The sequence below is a fragment of the Rhineura floridana genome, chromosome 2, assembly GCF_030035675.1.
Source record: "Rhineura floridana isolate rRhiFlo1 chromosome 2, rRhiFlo1.hap2, whole genome shotgun sequence".
Lineage (NCBI taxonomy): Eukaryota > Metazoa > Chordata > Lepidosauria > Squamata > Rhineuridae > Rhineura > Rhineura floridana.
Genome location: NC_084481.1, coordinates 161,487,206 through 161,501,733, shown reverse-complemented (window position 1 = coordinate 161,501,733; position 14,528 = coordinate 161,487,206).

The following is a 14,528-nucleotide window of genomic DNA, read 5'->3' as shown; positions in this document are numbered from 1 at the left end:
TGGTTACTACTATCTCTGAAAGCTCCCCAAAGAGCATTGTTTGTACAAATGGAATCATAATCTGTAACAGTTTCTATGTTCATTATTCATGGGGCAGTCTCACAGTTATAGTGGTACTAAATGGAAATAAATCAGTTTTGTTCCTGAAGAACTGATCACATAAGTATACTTTCACTTTTAGGAAGGTTAATTTTTGTGAATCCTCCCGAGTCAGACTCTTGTCTCTCCTTTATAATCATATAATTGCCTGCTGAACATCCTTTGCTCTGGTCTGGGGTTATGAAGTGGCTGTGGATCAAACTCAGCAGAATCTCTTTCCTTGTCCTCAAACACAGAAATACAGCAGAGATGGTTAAACCACCCTAAGGACAGAGAATAAACACTCTCTGTAGAAAATGAAGATGTGTAGACAAGTTGTAGGCTGCAATCCTATACACAGTTATCTTGGACAGAACAAATCCCATTGAACTCAATTGTACTTTTAAGCAGAGACATATAGGTTTGCGCTGTAAGTATCCTTGTACTTTTAATTGAGAAAAAGTATTTTTCATTCAGGTAACTAACCAAAAATGTTATGGAAGGAAAATTGTTATTTTCCAAAATGTAGCACGAATGTATCCGAGTCCTATATGTATTTATGTGGAGATAAATCCCCCCCGCTATTTGGCTTAGCAAGTTGTCTGAATCAGGACTCGTGATTAAGCTGTCTCCTCACTAACTACAAACTGTAGGCAAGAACAAACCTCAGCTAAGCTCAGCACAGCAGGCAAAAGACAGGAGGGGCAAAGCAGTGGGGAGCTTTGACTATACATTCACAAGGTCTTGGTTTGCCACAGTTTGTCTTATCGTGTCGGTGGTGTGCAAACCAGGTCAGAGAGATTTGCTGAAGGCTGCACAACGATTTCCTTGGGCAGATGGGTCCAACTCCAACACTCTACCCACTGGCCAGCGCAGAGCTCGGAAAAGTTACTTTTTTGAACTACAACTCCCATCAGCCCCAGCCAGCACATGCTGGCTGGGGCTGATGGGAGTTGTAGTTCAAAAAAGTAACTTTTCCAAGCTCTGCCTGAGTGGCTCTCATAGCAAATTAAATTTATTAACACATGAACTCTAGATTATTTATTCTCAGGGTGGGAAACTAAATGCTCTTTTCCAGTGATGTGGGTTTTCTGGAAAATTCCCCTATGCAAATTAGACTAATTTGGTTAAACCATCCAAATTCCCTGATGCCCTGGAGAGCGATCTAATTTAACATGCTTATTTTACTTGTAATTAGTAAACAAAACTAAAACTGTGAAGCCCACCTGATACTGTATTTGCAGTTGGTATCCATTCATTGTTTCTAATGAACTTATGGAAAGGAACTTTTCTGCGGAAAAATAAAGCTATGGAAAAAATTCCAGCCCACATCACTGCTCTTTTTGCATTGTTATATGCGGGAATGTTGAAAATTCACTCCAGTTATTTCCTTTTCAGTTTGTCAGTAAGTGTACATAGTATATCTAGCAAATGTATCAGGGAATTGTCCTCAAACTGTATGAGTATCATTATTTCTAAAACTTTTTCAGTTGTTACTATTTTAAATGCATTTGTCACCTAAGGCCCTTCTCCATGTGCCCCCGCCAAGGGAAGTGTGGAGGCCGGCAACACAAGAATGAGCCTTCTCAGTGGTGGCTCCCCATCTGTGGAATGCTCTTCCCAGGCAGGCATGCTTGGTGCCATCACTGTGTCTTTAGGTGCCATGTAAAAACATTTTTATTCACCCAGACCTTTGGAGTTTAATTTTCAGTTTGCTTTTAGTCAGGTGAGAAGAAGTTGGATTTTGTTTTTATGTAGTCTGAGTATTTTACAATGTTTTTATTCTTGTTTTTATATCTGTTTTTAATGTTGCAAGTTGCTTTGAGTTTTCAGTTTGGAAAAAGTGACTAATAAATATAGTTAATTCAAATTACTTTTTATTTTTCAGATACAAAGCATCGTAAGAACTCTTGCATTATTTAAACAATAGTACTTGTGCCAGAAAACCAAGGCAAACTCTACATCTAATCTTCTCTAAGGGGCACAGGAGACAAGAAGCAAGTACAACTGCTAGTGGATGGAATAAAGGAAAAAGGTTCCGTCTCTAGGCCCTGTGCTGTTCAGGACAATTTCTTGAAAGGGACTGGTGACAGTTAATGGTCAGCTGACATGGTCAAAGAATAGCTGCATTGTAGGGCCAATCCAGACTGAGTAGCTTTCCTGGAAGGAACTTCAGAACTGTGACTCAGCTGTCCAGATCTCCAGTAGCTCTTATTGTGGAGAAATCACAATTTCCAAGCATTTAAAAAAAGCTAGACACAGTTGCTGGGAAATTATTTCTCTCCGGTAAAGTGGCATTATTGCACATCATTTGCTGTGGGGATGGGAGCTGTGCTATTGTCATGGGCATCTATTGGATGGTGCATTCCTCCATCCCCATCCATGTCATTATGTACTCCCACTATTTCTGCCTCCCTTTTCACCTTTAAATAGATGTATATATCATGCATATCAGGGGTTGCCAATCTTTTTGATCCAGAGGGCGTATTTCAAATTTTGAGAGTGCTTGGGGCACAAGTCACAAAATGGTTGCCATGGGGGAATAGCATAACACAAAATTAGAGAGTAATCAGGGTGAACCTTTCCCATTATTGTATTTCTGTACTAGAAAATGCTCAACCTGTTGCATTTCTGACTGCCATACAGCTGTTAAAGGCACAAGAACCCTGTTTTCCCCCAATATCAACCCTAAACCAAAGCCGAGGCTGCTATCCAGTACCCACTTTCCTGGAAGCAAGCCTCATTAAACACAAAGAGACCGAGGCTGCTATCCAATGCATGTCTATGCAGAAGTAAGCTCCATTGGGTTCAATAGGACTTACTCCCAGCTGAGTGTGCATTAGACTGCAGCCTTACTTCTAATTAGACATGTATACCATTGTACTGTAAGTGAATTATACAGTGAATTCTTAAAGTGTCCCTGGTCTTTGGACCCTGCAAAGCAGGAGACATGCCTAAGCTTCTTGCAAAGTTTCTACATATGCCTTTTGGGGGGAGGGGGATTCTTTAACCCATGCTTATTATGTAGTAGTAAGTGCAGAAAATGACATCTGGGTACTACTTGGTCTCAGGTGAACCCAGGATAGGACAGATGCATCCTAGTTGCAAGGGAAAAATGAAGGGCAAACTATGGAGATTCCAAGGACTAGGGGAAAAAAGACAGACACAGGAAAAGTGATCAATAAGGAGGGCAAACCAGCAGCTCTTTAGGACCCCAGGGATTCCTATTGCCTGGTGTCCAGACAACTCACTTATCAATCACTGCTGTGACTTCACTCATTGGCTAATAAAAGTGACAGGCACAATCAGCCAGGCTGGCTTATTTCAAATAAATTGCTTAGAAGGGTATTTGCATGTTTTGCTCCGTAACTTTCTTTCTAGAAGGACTAGAGATTTGTTTTTTTAAAAAAGGAAGAAAGCTCAGATTCTCGACTACCTGCTGGGAACACCTCTAAAGGTCTTTGTGGGCTGATGGCACTCAAATCAATGGGTTGGTAACCCATGATGTATACTAATAGTGAGCTCACTCTCCAAGTGTGGATTCTTATGAAGCCAAAACAGAACTATCCATGCACAACAGACAGGCTTGGATAAACCCCAAGACTGACTGAAGTAAAAAACACTTTTTTGGGGGGAACTAGGGCAATCCCCACAAAAAAACAGCTCAATAAAGACTGAGCATGTTTAGTGGGTGTGGAATACTGAATGATTTTGAAAACTGGGGGAGAGGAAATGGAATGGAAGATCTGGGAAAGAGCATGGCTGGCTGGAATCCTGAACACGAACACTTCAGCAGCACCTGCAACAAAATGCTGCAGTGTGTTTATGTATATCTGTTCTTCAGAAGCTGTGTGCTCTTTCTTTCGAGTTAGGGTGGCCACTTACGCATGGCCAAAAAAGAGGAAATGCACTGCCAGAAAAGAGGATACATGTTTGTATAAAATGTGCATATAATAACCTGTATGTATAGATCTATGTTTAGAAATAATTAATACAGTTTAGACAGAAATGCATTAAATCTCACCATAGTGGGGAAGACTGTGCTCAGGTCTAATGTCTTGGTACTAGCCATTGATGGGCAACCTCGAGACATCCTGGTCTCCCTTCTCAAGCTTCTTTATCTTTGCACTGACTGGGATCAGACAGTCCTTTAGATAATGGACACCTTCAGATAGAGGACCCTACTTCTAGCGCATGTTTTGGTATTTCTAGAAGTTTACTGTAAACTCACCAGATCGTGCAAGATTAACCCCTCATCCTTGTACATTCTGTAGGAACAGAAGGTATGCTGTCGTTAGCTAGCATGAGTAAAACGTTAGCCAATGAAAGCAGTATTCTCTTTGTAAAGGACTTTCAGTATTGAAAGACCCTTATATAGTCAATAATTTAATAAATAGACGTCCATGCACAATTTCAGCAATCAGACAGACTTGTCCATGAAATAAAACATAGTTTGTTAAATAACATTTAACCTGATCTTTAATAATATGGAGGCACGCAATACCACAACATCAGAAGATGGGTACTGGGCCAGGGATATTAAGGTACAGAACCGACTTTTTACACAGTCTTTTCATGCAGTGTTCTTTCTTGAAATCAATCAATCAATCATCATTTATTCGACCACAGGGTCAGCATAAAACATAGTAAAACAAGTCATCCAATATATGTAGAATAGCTAATATGTAACATTTTAATACAATTAATAAAATAGGACTTAATTTAAAATAACTATAATTTTTTTCTAATTTTATGCCTTTGTTAAGTTCGTTGTATTTTGTATCCATATTTTGATTTCAAAATTCCATTCTTCTCCTGAGCTGGTAAGGTAGTAAATAGTCCAGTTAAAATTTTGCATTTCAATTAGGAGAGCTTTTTAAAATATTACACCTTATCTTTTGGGCAATCACGCTAAATTTTGCTACTATGTTGGTTGTTTTCGAAGATGTATCGCCTAACAGACGTTCTAACCAAAATTGTTCTGATTCATACGAAAAAGGAGTCAAAAGAGGAATGATTAGCTGTTGCCTTGGAGTCTTGTAAAATGGGCAGCGAAACAATACATGTGCATTGTTCTCGACTTCTTCTTCACCACAAAGACATATGCAATCTTTATAAGGTGTCTTGGTTAGTCTGCCATCCATAACGGCAGAAGGTAGAATGTCCAGTCTGATCTGTGAAAAGGCTTTACGATATTTAGACAATCCTAGATTTGATAAATATGTCATTGGAATAAAAAATTTGGAGTTATGCCTTTGATTTTTCGTTGCTGAAACTTGCTGCTGGTAATCTATGTCTTTCAAGCGTTGACGGATATTTACTGAAGCTGCTTCAAATCCCATCAGAGCAATAACTTGGGGGGAGAAACCTATCTCAGAGATTTTATCTATTACTAATCCAGCCCAAGTGGAACAAAAGTTGTCATTTAGGATGTCCGGAGCAAGACCAATGGGATTATAAATGAGATTTAACCATATATTAATTCTTAATTGCCATATCTTAACTTCTATTGAGTGAACTCCAGCTTCCAATCTCAGAATATTATTAGATACACATGTGGGAATTGCCATGACAGATCTTAAGAAGATGGTTTGGGTTGCTTCAAGCTCAGTGAATTTTAGGTTCTTATTTATTTGGGAGCCAAAAGTCAGCTGTGGCAATATTTTAGCATTAAAAATTTTAATTGCAGGCAGAAAAGCTTGCCCCCCTTTGGAGTAGAATGATAGAAGTGTTTTCATTGTTCTCCGAGCATTTAAAATCATCAGTTTGTTATGAAGCTGATGACTACCTGTGAAACACATAACCCAAGTATTTTAGCGAATTAACTTGCTCAATTTTGTGTCCGTGTATCTGCCAGTAATGTTTAGCTTTGTTACGAGTGAAGGCTATTATTTTGGTTTTCTGGTAGTTTATTGTCAATAGTTCTTTGGAGCAATAAAAATAAAAATAAATAAGTTGCAAGTTTGGCAAGGAGGCGTTTCAGATCAATCGGGGTTCTAGAAAGCAAGGCTATATCGTCTGCATATAATAAAATGTCTCTTGCTTTCTTGGCCAGAATGGGTGGATGGGAGGAGGCTGAAGCTAGATTATGCACTATATCATTAATATAAATATTAAATAATATAGGAGCTAATATGCAACCTTGTTTAACTCCTCTTGTCGTTGGCACGGAATTAGAGAGATGGCCTTTAATGTTGCATCTTATTTGGAGTGATGTGTTGTTATATAGTCCTTGTATTAAGGCTATAAGATGCCTATCCAAACCCAAATTGTTAAGCTTCGACCAGAGACGAGGGCGAGATATTGAGTCAAACGCAGCTTTTAGGTCTATAAAGGCCGTATAAAAGGATCCTCTTTTCCTGCCCGCATATTTGTCGATTAGATGGTGAAGAACTAATAAATGATCAAAAATCGATCTTTTGGGGCGAAAACCCGCTTGTTTGATTGCTAGTATATTATTCTGGTCAATCCAATCAGTTAATTTTATATGAAGATGGGCTGCATATATTTTACTGATTACGTTTATTAGGCTGATCGGTCTATAATTCGCCGGATCATTGGCGGGGGCTTTTTTATAGATAGGAACAATTGTGGCCATTCCTCAGTTATTTGGTATTATTAAGGACGAATCGATGTACGTGAAGAGCGAGGCAAGAACAGGGGCCCACCAGGTAGCATTAGCTTTAAAGACTTCTGGAGGGATATTGTCCGGTCCAGGAGCTTTATTCGATTTCAGTCTGGAGATTAGGTAAATGATTTCCTGTTTGTTGACTGGGGTCCAGTCCTGTATGTTCTCTTTTAGTGGGTAGAGATCTACATTTGAAACAGTTCGATCCAAGAAAAGGTTAGCAAAATATTTTTCCCAAACATGAGCTGGGACATTTGCTGCATTTTGGAATTGTGTTTTTGGCCAATGCTGTCATTAGCTAGCATGAGTATGCTGTCATTAGCTAGCATGAGTAAAACGTTAGCCAATGAAAGCAGTACTCTCTTTGTAAAGGACTTTCAGTATTGAAAGACCCTTATATAGTCAATAATTTAATAAATAGATGTCCATGCACAATTTCAGCAATCAGACAGACTTGTCCATGAAATAAAACATAGTTTGTTAAATAACATTTAACCTGATCTTTAATAATATGGAGGCACGCAATACCCCAACATCAGAAGATGGGTACTGGGCCAGGGATATTAAGGTACAGAACCGACTTTTTACACAGTCTTTTCATGCAATGTTCTTTCTTGAAATAATTACAGATATATTCTCATGTTGTAGTTATGTTCTTACTGGGTTAGCCCATGTAGTGCCCTCAGATGCTCCTGGACTACAACTCCCACCATCCCTTACCATTGGCCATGCTAGCTGAGGCTAATATAAACTAGAGTCCAATGACATCTGAAAAGCACCATGCTGGCCACCTTTGTGCTATGTAATTGTCCTATTTACTAAATGGTTGTTACCATGTCCTCACTTTGGATACCAAAATTCTAACTCCGAGAAAAGACAACACATTGGACCAGAAATGCCCACCTGTCCAAACTCAGAGGCTGTTGTGAAACAAACCCTACCTCCCCTCTCCTCATTTTTACAGAGCAGACAACCACAGTTTCACTGGGTAGATCATCTATCCTTACAGTCTTGCTGCAAAAGGAATTCAGCCTGGGGTTGTGTGTATGAGAATCTCCCTGCCACTGGGAACTGAATTGCAGAGCACTTTTTCGCCTCATTTCATCCCACCTCCAGAAAGCCAAGTAAATGAAGACTCTTCTAGTCTCCCATTAGAATGGGATCTTCGCTGCTATCCAGTGAGCAAGTGTGGGCTCCTACTGGGAGGAAGGGCAGGATATAAATATAATCAGTAAGTTACATTGGTGTCAATCCTATTAAACACAATTCGCCGGATTACTTCCAAGAATCACGTAATGGGGATCCTGTGGACCTCCAGATATCCTTGGACTCAAGCTCCCATCAGCCCCAGCCAGCATGGCCAATGCTCAGGGATGATGGGAGTTGTAGTCCGGCAGTACCTGACCGGCACCACGTTGCCCATCCCTATTTTAAAGAAAGTGGCGCCTCTCAAGCCTTCCCACCCCGGGTGGTGGTGTCTGGCTGTGGTTACGCAGCGGGGAGTGGAAGAAACATTATTTTACACGCTCCCCCCCCCAGGCGCGCGCTCTCCTGTTGTATTCATACATTCCCTGCTGGCAAAGAAACGGCTTAAATTAAGCCCTACACCTAGGGCAGCCGCCGGCGGGGAAGAGAAGTCGTGAACTCAAAAAGGAGGCCGAGAGGCGCGCCTGGCTGCCTCCTCCTTCCTGAGCAGGTCAGGGCTGCAGGCGTCGCAACATTCCAGGAACGGCGACTCCCTCTCCGGCTCAGGACTCCACTTGCGCGCTGAGGAAACGTGTGGCCTGCCGCAGGGTAGCCTGGGGTTTTCCAAAGGGGGCCAGACGTTCGTTGCCTTCTAAGGTAAGGCTGGCTGTTCCCTGCAGAGATTCCCGCCCAGCCCCCCTGCAGCTCAATAGCAAAGCGGAGAGAGGAAAGGTGGGAAAGCCTGCCTGCCTTATACGGGCATGCTTGCATACTTGGGACGCCGACGTGGGAAAGTGACGTCACGAAGCTGGAAAAGAGGCAGAAAGGCTCCCAGTGGAAGTGCCGACAAGAGGCTCGCTTGATGGCCAGTTGGACGCTGTCTCGTCTGGTCTGTGGATTCCTTCCACCAGCATCGTTATCCCCCTCCGCCCTCCTGCTGCGCACACTACAGTTCCCTGGGTTGCAATGGGGAGGTGCACTTGAGGGCGCGGACAAACCTACCTACTCCCACCAGCCCCCCCCCCCCCCGTCCGCCTAATCTCTGATTTCGCTTTCTGCGTCGAGAGCAGGTCCGTGCGCGCATTGTACTTCGCTGGACGCGTGAGTCAGTCGGATGTGTCGGGAAGTCTGAACGGCATCGAAAGTGAAGGGGGCAAAATGAAGCTCTGGCAAAAATGGAGGGCAAGTCCCAGTGCTCTCGCTTTCAAGAACCTGTCAGCCAGGCTAAGGAGTGACTGGAATGTTTGCTTCTGATAGTGTTGCTGTAGTGTTAATAAAATTATTTGGATTATTGTAATGCATTATACGTGGGGCTGCCCTTGAAGACGGCTTTGAAACATCAGTTGGTGCAGAATGTGGCTGCTAAGGGTTTTTTTGGTGTGTGGGGGGAGCAGGCAGAAATCCTGTTATACTGAGCCTGAAAACAATTGCATTAGCTGCCTGTTGGCTTGCCAGCCCAGTTCAAGGCAGTGGTGCACACCTGTAAAACAGACGGGGAACCTTTTTCAGCCCAAGGGCTGTCTCCCCTTCTGGGCAAACTTCCACGAGCCATATACCAGTGTGAGTGGGGCCAGGGCTGGCACCAGCCTGTCCTGGGCCCACAGCACCGTATACCCTAAACCCCCTTCCCGATAAAGGCGACATGGGGATTAAATATGCTTGTCCACCCCACCTACTTCCTGTATCAGAGCACACAGCCTGCACACAGTGCATGCATGCCTGCCGTCACCCAAGATGGTGGCGGATGCATCAACCCCTTAGGGATGCCATGCCATCTTGGGTGATGGCAGGCACGTACATGCAGCACTTGAGGCGTGTGCAGTGACACTGACATAACAAGTATGTGGGACAGGTGGGCTTATTTAAGCACGACACCACCTGTATTGGGGGAGTGCCTGGGAGCTTCTGCCTTGTGATCAGGGCACTGTCAGGTTGCTGGGTCCTGCAACCTGACGCTCCTATGGATCACAAGCTCCACTCTCCCACCCTAAGGAAGGCCCCCTCAGGGTCACTGGAGCCCTCAGTCGGGGCCCAAACTGACCAGGCCTGCCAGAGACAAAAGCTGGCAGAACAATTAAAGTAAATTTTATCTTTGTACAGTAGGGTAGTTTCTATACATACTGTTTCACATCTCTTGTTCTTCCATCTAGGCAAACAGGAGGCATTATCAGAGTTCAAGGAAACATTCCACCCAAGCAAAACCTTTGCATTCCCGTTATTATATTTATTTGTTGCTTTTCATATACAGAAGGGTCCCAAAATGACTGACAGCATAAAAGACATTTAAGCTCTGTATGAAATAGTCATAAAGCACAATACTGAAGCACACTCATCCAAGAGTATTTATTTATTATTACTAGAGGCTCTGCCCCTGCTCACTTCGCTCACCAACCCCGCCTAGTGTTGCCAGCACTCCTCCCTCTCTCCCCACGTTGCCAGTGCTCCCCTTCCCTCCCCCTGCACACAGGTTGCCAGCGCTCCCCCCTCTCCCCACAGGTTGCCAGCCCCCCTCCCCTCCAGGTGCCTCACATGTTGCTGCCAGTTGCCTCATGCGCCGCCATCAGCACTGCTGCCTCACCTTGCAGCGTCACACTACTGCACCTGCCCAGAAGCATTTATGGGTCGTGTGACACAGAAAAATATTATATAGTAAAAGATTTATATCCCACCTTTCCTTCAAGGAGCTCAATGGTTCTCCCTCTGCATTTTATCTTCACAACTGTGAGGTAGGTTAGGCTGAAAGACTGAATGGCCCAAGGTCATTCAGTGAGATTCATGGCGGAGTGGGGATTTGAACCCTGGTCTCCCAGGTCCAACACTCTTTACCGTTACACCACATAATGAGAGAAGCCAAATCCTATCTACCCCATCCTACTAAAAGTGAGCACTAAAAGGACCAAAAAGCTACTCTCCCAATTAATGAAAGGCCAGCGTGAACAGAGATGTTTTAGCCTGGTGCCTGAAAACAAACAACGGTGCCAGGTATACTTCCCTGGAGGTTTGTTAGGGGGAGGTTTGTTTAGTGGTGACACAGGATAGACCCTCCTCTGTGCTAATGCCCGTGTTATGTCAGATGCCAACACTGTTGTCATTTTGGCATCCAGCAAAGATGCACATGTTTACTCAGACTTCTTAGGTTTTTATCAAGTCACTACTTTAGCATTCTCCTGTTTAGCTGCTTTTTAATTGTCTTGTTTGCCAGTGTTTTAAGAATTTGTTTTCTTTTGTTTTACTGATTTTTTAAAATTATGTTGTAGCCTGCCTTGGCATAGGTACCAATGTAGGGTGGGCTAAAATATTTAAATTAAATTAAATGCCATTTTCATTAAAAAATAAAGGAGTTATCTCTTCAGAGTGTTTCTCAAGGATCATGTTTACGCTAAAGTCCCAAGAGGGTGATTCATCCTAGCTCTGTGAATGCCATTCTTGATTCAGCAGAAATGTTCTTCAAAGACTGCATCATAGATGTAAAGTCTTCCTTAAATGGAATGAAGGTCACCTGATCAAACTTTAAAAAAATAAGGGCCTCTCTGAAGACAGAGCATAAGGGGTATTCATTGTGCTTCACAGAAATGAGAAAGGTGGAAACAAGTGGCATCCATGGGACTACAATTTTCTGGAATAGAAACAAGTCATGTAAAATAAGAGATGTGGTGTGAATAAAAGAAATCTTACAACTTTACATGAAATATTTTTAATTGCTGGAGATTTGTATGCAAAGTCGCTCATGCTGCTAGCCTTGTTTCACCTCAGGAGATTCACTCTGTGAGCATCACCCCAAATCTCTTCCCTGCTTCAGAAAAGGTTTGAGGACATATACTATCCTCTGCAGCTCTCCTCCGAGGTCTGCTGTTGACATTGTTTAATCTCTTTAACTGAGAGGTCTACTAGAGCTCAAACCTGCCTGAAAGTCCTTCACAGATTAAAGGGAAAGGCCGTAGCTCAGTTGTAGAGCATCTGCTTTGAGGAGGAACCGTAGTTCAGTGATAGACCATCTGCTTATCATGCAGAAGGTTTTGGGTTCAATCCCCTGGCATCTTCATTTAGGACTGGGAATGTCCCCTGTCTGAACCCATGGACAGCTGCTGCTAGTCAGTGTAGACAGTACTGAGCTAGATGGACCAATGGTCTGACTCACTAGAAGGCACTTTCATATCTTCCAATCTTATCTAACTTCCCCATAAGATGCGTGGGAGTGGACTACGGTCACTGGGCAAAGCAGTCCTACCTTCCTGGGCAAGAGAGATCTGCGGTGGAGCCACTACACATCTAGGGCTCTGCAGGCTTGTGACAGTCAGGGGCACAAGTTATCTCTGATGCAAAGCCACCCTGTGCTCCACACTGAAGGAAAGGTATGGTATAGAAACATCTAATATTTATTTATTTATTGTATTTATATACCGCCCCATAGCCGAAGCTCTCTGGGCGGTTTACAGTAACTAAAAACATTCAAACAAACAAACAAATAAATAAATATGTGACAGTGATTAGCTCTGTTTTATCCAGAGAGGGAAGAACCTGGTGCACCAGCCGTAGCAGCCATCTGAGCCTCCAGGAGTAAGGTCAGATCCGGACCCACTTCCAAGCTCCATCTACGCTCTATGTATGCCTTTGATCTTCACATTATGCAAAGCTGAGCTCCGGTTTTGAAGTTAGGTTCCAGGGCCAAGTCCTAATGAGCTCTGGTTTAAATTAAACCTAAAACATAGGAAGCTGCCTTATACTGAATCAGACCATTGGTCCAAATAGTTCAGTATTGTCTACACCACTTGGTAGCGGCTCTCCAGGATCTTAAGACGGGTCTTTCACAGCCCTGCTTGGAGGTGCCAAGGATTGAACCTGGGATCTTCTGCATGGAAAGCAGATGCTCTCCACTGAGCTACAACCTTTCCCTAATTACTGGGCGTGGGGTTGCATTGATGGCTCTGCCCTTTGCGCTGAGCACCCTGCTGCCCTGTTCCCAGGTGTCCATGCATTGGTGTTTGCATAGGTAAAGTCTAAGCATGAGCAGCTGCTCACATTTAGGCATTTCCTTTGCAGACAGTCCAAACCAACATGTGGACATTGAGAAGGGCCAACAGCATGCCCAGTTCACAAATAAAGGGTACTTTTGTCTGTGTCACTATCAACTTGCAAAGTGCTTGCAATTGTTACCTTGCTTATCTTCACTAACTACATGTCTGTTGAATTGCTAATATTTTTTACAGATGGGAAACTAAGGTTGAAAGAGAGCCAGAGCTGGTGTATTGTAAAATGTTGAGGTGTGAACTGGGAAATGTCCTGTTCAAATCTTATGCTTTGAACTCACTGGTGACCATAGGCAAGCAACTGTCTCCTGAGCTTATTGAATGTCCATATGCGATATGGAATTATAAGAATAAACCGTAAGGAATTCTAAAATAATGTCTATTAAAAGCTTTGTACACTTATTTTTATTATTGAATATTAAAAGTGAATGAGTTCATAACAGAGGTGGGGATCTGAATTCGGTTTTGTGAGGTCCAGCACTATTTTGTTAGTCTCTGCTGGCTCTCATACAAACACAAGAGAAAATTGCTCGTTTCCTCAAATAAAAAAAACACACACTTTCCCCAAAGCATTTTATTTTCTAATTCTTTTACTTAAGACTTTTGCTGAATGCTGAGGGTAACTTAACACCTTTGGAATTGGCTCATGTTTTTATTATTACTCCTCTCCAAACTCAACACTTCACTGAGAATATAAAGGAGCAGTTCACTCATATAATAACAATTTTATCAGTTTTCTTCAAGCTTGAAAAGATGAAGTGCATCAGTAATATTTGCTGCTTAACTTTTATAGTCAAGTGGTTTGAATATATAATTTATTTTCAAAATAAGCACTAGCAATCTGATATAAATTGTCAAATTGAGAGACGTTATTTTGTTTACTTGATTTCTTATATTACTGCCATAAATACAGAAAGTACTCACTACAACTCCAAACAGCAAACAAGTCTAATAGCAGGGGAGAGCCCAGACTATCTCTAGGGAAATCAAGAGAAAGCATTCTCCCATTACTTTACCAGCTACAACTTTCTATATGCAGCAGCCATATCTTACCCTCATTTTCCCCCCTCGTGAGAAAATCCTTTATTGCTGACTTTGTCGTGTGCAATTGGAATCATCTGCCAGCTGCAGAGCGAAAACTTTAGGAAGCAGACTGCAGATACAGAATTTCATGCCCTGGAACATTTAATGCATATATGTAGTAATTTGGAGTTTATCAAGATAAACAGCCTCAGCCTGAGGTTGCTTGATCTCTAATACCCTTCTCTAACAACTGAGGATGACAAAAGCCAAGGCTATTTCTACCGAACAAAGACCACGTTTTTCATCTCATGCTGCTCAAAGATTAAAAACACATACTCTTTTTTTTACAGTAGGCACAGCCTTTCGGGATTTGAAATGTATGTTCCTCTCTCTAACGAGCGCTTCCAAAGCGAAAAAAAACTTTATATATATGGAATTTAAACTGGGTTTTTCCCCCTAAACATAAAATGTTAAATTCTGCCCTACTTAACCCAGGACAAATGATCACTTGTACCAATTACTACGAACTTCAAACAATGCTGAACTACTTGGAAAATAAATGGTGCTAAGGCAAGGCAGAATGTTTT